A 5,699-nucleotide genomic window follows, 5' to 3' on the forward strand; every position below is an offset into this window, starting at 1 on the left:
GTCACCTAGTAGCCTATGGACCATATCTGTGTAATCCACACGGTCCATCACTACAATGTTACCTCCTTTATCGGAGGGTTTAAGTACCAAATCCGCATTACCACATAAATCATCCAATGCCACCCTCTCATCACTACTAAGATTCCCAAAAGACAAAGATCTATCGCCTCTCAATTTCTTAAGGTCTTTACAGACCATTTTAACAAAGACATCAATATGTCCATACTGGGAGAAGGGAGGCGTAAGCTTGGACTTGGGACGTAACGTGGAAAAGGGACCAACCGCTTCAGCAGCTCCAAATTGATTCTCATGAAGGAGACTCTCAAGAGCCTTCATGGTATTTTGTTCTTGACGATCCTGACGAATTCCATCCTGTATGGGACCCTTAAAGTGCTTATGTAGGGCCAATTTCCTGGCGAAAAGGTTGATATCCTTTGCCCATGTGAATTCGTCAAAAGGAGGTGCAGGGGTATATGAGAGTCCCTTTTGCAGAAGGGTCACCTGATGTGGATTCAAATTATGTGAAGATAAATTGAAAATCTGCATATTCTCACTATTGATAGCTGGTACGCTAGGGGTTATGACTTGAGCCCCCAATGCATATTGAGTGGTCCTAAAAAAGGAAATGTGGTAGAGGGGCCCATGGTGGCATTGATGCCATTGCCCCCATTCGGAACCGTACTTGAGGTAGGTAACTGAGAGTTGCCCATCATGCTTGTGGCACTTTGGGTGTACGTAGGAACAGGTATAGATAAGATAGATGAAGAATTGGAGACAGCAGGTGGACATGGTCTATTTCTGCTCAGGGGTTCAGTGAGGGGCTGTTTTGATACGGTAGGTGTTCTTTTAGAGAAACCAGGCCTAATGTTCCTAACCTTACGCTTTGTGCCTAGTCTAGGACTATCACTGGTAGATCTAGAAAGTTCCGTGCCTGAAGTATCCGACTCGGAGAAATCAGTATACACGGTGGTCCGTTTAGGGGTCGGGACAAAGCGTGTTTTATACGTATAGATTTGGCCTATATCGAAATCCCTCCGATCACGTATATATTTACGATGTTTACGTTCCTTAATCTCCCCCTGTAATTTCTCGATGTTTTTCTGCAGTTTAGCCTCTGAGGCGCCAAATTCAGGACAAGATTGAAAGACCTGTATGTCCGCTATCTCTTTTTCAAGCTGAGCGCCGATTTTACTATAGTTCTGTTTCTCAAACTCCAGCAGATACTGAAGCATACGCAAGGAGCTTTCAGTAAGAAGGTCCTCCCACCCCTTTGTGAAGGCGGTATTATCACGATAAGAGTTAGGTGTAATATTGATTCTTAAGCCCCTATAGACAATCTTCTGCTGTACATAGGTCTCAAGACTGGCTATCTCCCAACATGAACGTACAAATTTTTGATAGGTCTTTTGCAGATCCCTGAATGCTGTATGGATGTCAAACTGATGCAATGGAATATTGTCGGTGGAGAAGACATAAGCCACCTCAGCGGACAAAGTCTCTATATTGGGCTTCTTGGACAAAAAACCAGCCATAACAAATAATTAGAAAGAAGTATAAAGGGTTCCACAGTGGGAACAGGGTCAAAGAGGAAAGGGTAATTAACCCAGCAGTACTATACAGGAAACAATTGTGACCCTAGGTAGTCAGCAGGTATAATATATATGGACAATAGGAGGAATGCCTGCAGGCAAACAAAACCTTTTTTCCTGACTACCCAATGATAACAAAGAACAAATTCAAATTTTATTAAGCTACTTGTAGCAAGAACAGACCACATATATAACGATTTAAAACTGTCACTGCCTAAAACTGAAGTGAAAGTAATTCACTGGAGAACCAGCAGAGTATAGAAATAAGTGCTGGACGACATGCAGCGAGTCAATTACAGCCAGTAAACACCATGTGGCCTAGGGGGAAGTAAATTCAGCTAAGGCAGGAGATTAAAACAAACTGAGCCCCCCCCCCGACATGTTTCGCTACCTAGTAGCGTCCTCAGGGGTACACGGGGCTAATGGCGACGCGGCGAGAAAACAAATCTTCTTATGGGGATGTAGGATGACGTGGGTGGAGGGAGGGTGTGAGGGCAGACCGCCAATGAAATAAGATAAGACACGGCGGCTGTCAGAGAGAGCGATCCAACCAATGGGGATCGCTGTAGCAGGAGACCAATGAGAGGCAGCGGGCTGCGCTGTCGCACTGTCAATACGGCCAAATTAGTTCAGAGGATACGCGCATGCGCAATAAGACTCAAAAGGGACTTCGAAGAATAATGAGGGAAAGGAGATGTGACAGGTCGGCGTAAGCGCCGTAGCTGTCAGTTAGGACTCAGTGCAGGCGCACCGCCGAAACTGACAGATCAGTGCAGAGGCGACGCGCATGCACAATGAGGCATCATAGGAACTTAGAAAAATAAACAGAATTTGACAGGTCGGCGCGAGCGCCGTACCTGTCAATTAGAACTTGGTGCAGGGAGCCATAATATCCCCCATGATAAAATAGCAGTGAGTGCACGGTCAGGACTGCAGAGACAGTCTATGTCGGCACAACTGCGCCACTAGTAAGGAAGAGACCAGTAAGACAGGATATTAAAAATAAACATCAAGAATGCCCCTCGGAACCACAGACAATGGTGATAGCTACCCCCCACTAAGGTATCTCAGCATGTCTCTATAGAGATACAATTATTAATGACAGGCACACCCAATCCCCCATCAGAACAAGTAGGGTTCTGAGGAATTAATGAATATTAAATACATAAATAAGTTTTGAATATAGAGCAATACACATACAATACCGGTCGCACATTATAAAACATATATGGTCATAATTAGTAATTCAATAGTCAAATTGAGCCATGATAAATCAAAATACAGCCGCTCTATTAAGGGAGGCTGTAATAGACATAAATGAGGCGAGCTATATAGTCCTTGAAACCAACTGATCGTATAAAAATATAACGATACAGACAACATAGACATCCATACAGAGCGCAGAGGGAAATGACAGACGAATCAAAGGAAGGCACTATAGGTGAAACCTTCATTAAGGCCCTGAGGGGTCATAGTCCCAAGACGGTGGATCCAACGTGCTTCCTCCTGTAGGAGTTTGCGGTCTAGATTGCCGGCCCTGGGTCCCAATTTTAGTTGTTCAATGCCCCAAAATTGGAGTAACTTGGGGTTATCGGGGTGAAACCTGTGCATATGTCTAGAGAGAGTGGTATCCTCCTTAAGATTGATGGTACTAAGATGTCTAGATACTCTCCTCCTCAGTTCCTGCAGAGTCTTACCGACATATAATTTCGGACAGGGGCACTTGGCTAAATAAATAATCCCACTGCTTTGGCAATTAAGAAACTGCCTAATATGATAAAGTCTATCATCCAAGGGGTTAGTAAAACTCCTAACCCTAGGCATTAAGGGACAGAAGGAACATCTGCCACAGGGATGGAAGCCAGTGACAGGTGATTTTAGCCAAGTGGATGATGCATTGGACGAGGTGGGGGAATAATGGCTATGTACCAAAAAATCACGTAGATTTTTTCCCCTACGATAGGTAATGGCAGGATTGGCGGGAATGACTTCCGCTAAATCAGGGTCAGCAGTGAGAATAGACCAATGTTTCTTTAAAACCCCAACAACCTGGGAGGAGCATACGTCGAAAGTGCCAATACAGCGAATGGCATTGGACGATGATGGCAATGCGGATACAGTACTTCTATCAGAAAGTAGATCAGCTCTATGAGAAGCCCTAGCCCTAGCATAAGCCCTATGAAGCCACTTCTTGGGATACCCCCGTGCCAGGAATTTATGATAAAGACCATCGCATTCTCTCTGAAAGGAGGACTCATCAGAACAGTTGCGTTTGGCTCGTAGATATTGACCGATAGGTATCCCTCTCTTAAGGGCAGGGGGATGATGGCTATTCCAATGCAGAAAACTGTTGGTGGCCGTTGCTTTACGGAATATATCAGTTTGGACACCGCCAACAGGGTCCAGAGAGATCTTAAAGGAACAGTGTCATCACAAATTATTTTTTTATATGTCAAAGATGTTAGTGCTTTATTAAAAACGTTTATATTCATTTGTGTGTTTGTGTTTTACTTTTTCTTATTTTTACACTTTTTCTTCCCTATGGGGGCTGCCATTTTTTGTTCCATTTCTGTGTGTGTCGATTAACGACACATACAGACATGGAATACGGCAGCCACAGTCCCATAGGGACTGCGGACGGCTCCCGTCCCATTGACTGCAGTGTACGGCGTCTGTGTGGGAACTGCGCATGCGCCGCTCCCACACAGTCCTATTCGAAATTGGCGCCGTACGGCGCCATTTTCCTGTGGACCGGAAGTCGCGGCCGGACAGTAATATTACTACTTCCGGTCGCGGCTTCCGGATTTGTGCACTTGCACCAGCGGCAGCAAACAGAGCGGACGGGCCGGAGGGAGCCGCGGCGGCAGGAGCAGGTAAGAGATCTCAATGTATGTTCGTGTTTGTGTGTGTTTACTACTGTATGTTAACCTACTACACTGTGGGTTAGCTCAAAAAATGGCGACACACAGTGTAGGAGGTTACACCGTTCAAACCCCTCGTTTATCCCGGCAATAGCCAGGATAAAGGAGGGGGGAATGCTGAGAGCTCACTAGAGCGAGGGCTTTTAACCCAATGTTGCAATGCTGCAACTTTGGGAACTAGCTCCATCTAGTGACCAAAAATGGGTAGTATTATAAATTAGAAATAATTTATAATATTTCCTGACTCGCGAAAAAAATAAAAAAAATTTGAACAATGTTTAATCACCCACACACTAAATGTTTAATTTTAAAAAAAAAAACATGTTTTTCTGGCAACACATTCCCTTTAAGGTCAAGAAAGTCAATCACCCGATCATTTATATCAAAGGTGAATTTCATACCAATAGAATTATTGTTGAGCATAGACATGAAGTCAGTAAAAGTGTTGACATCCCCATCCCACAGGATGAGAATGTCATCAATATATCTTCCCCAGAAGGAGATATGTGACGTAAAGAAAAGTAGATCGTCGGAGAAAACTATGGTGTCTTCCCACCAACCCAAGAAAAGGTTGGCGTAAGAGGGTGCACAAACAGTGCCCATGGCCGTGCCTTTTATCTGATGATAATATTTGGCATCAAAAGTGAAAAAATTATGAGTGAGCAAAAAACGTAGTAATGACAAAACGAAATTATTATGTCGATGAAATTGAGTGCCTTTAGTGCTCAAAAAATATTTTACTGCAGTGAGACCTAGGTCGTGCTGAATATTAGTATATAATGACTCCACGTCTATGCTTGCCAACAGGGTGGTGGAGGTAACATTGATCTCTTGGATCCTGGTGACGGTGTCCTTAGTGTCCCTAAGGTGGGATGACAGAGCAGAAACAAAGGGGGACAGAATCTCGTCCACATAAAGGCTTATGCCCTGTGTGAGACTGTCATTTCCCGACACTATAGGTCTGCCAGGGATAGGGCTTTTGTTTTTGTGAACCTTTGGTAGAGCATAAAAGGTTGCAAGAGTGGGAGTAGGATTGTATAGACGTTTAAATTCATCCAAGGTGATAAGGTTATTTCTCTTAGCATCGGTGAGAAGATCATACAATTCTGACAAGTAACTAGTGGTAGGGTTGCTTTTTAAGATAACGTAAGTTGTATGGTCACCTAGTAGCCTATGGACCATATCTGTG

The sequence above is a fragment of the Rhinoderma darwinii genome, chromosome 1 (assembly GCF_050947455.1).
Source record: "Rhinoderma darwinii isolate aRhiDar2 chromosome 1, aRhiDar2.hap1, whole genome shotgun sequence".
In the NCBI taxonomy this organism is placed as follows: domain Eukaryota; kingdom Metazoa; phylum Chordata; class Amphibia; order Anura; family Rhinodermatidae; genus Rhinoderma; species Rhinoderma darwinii.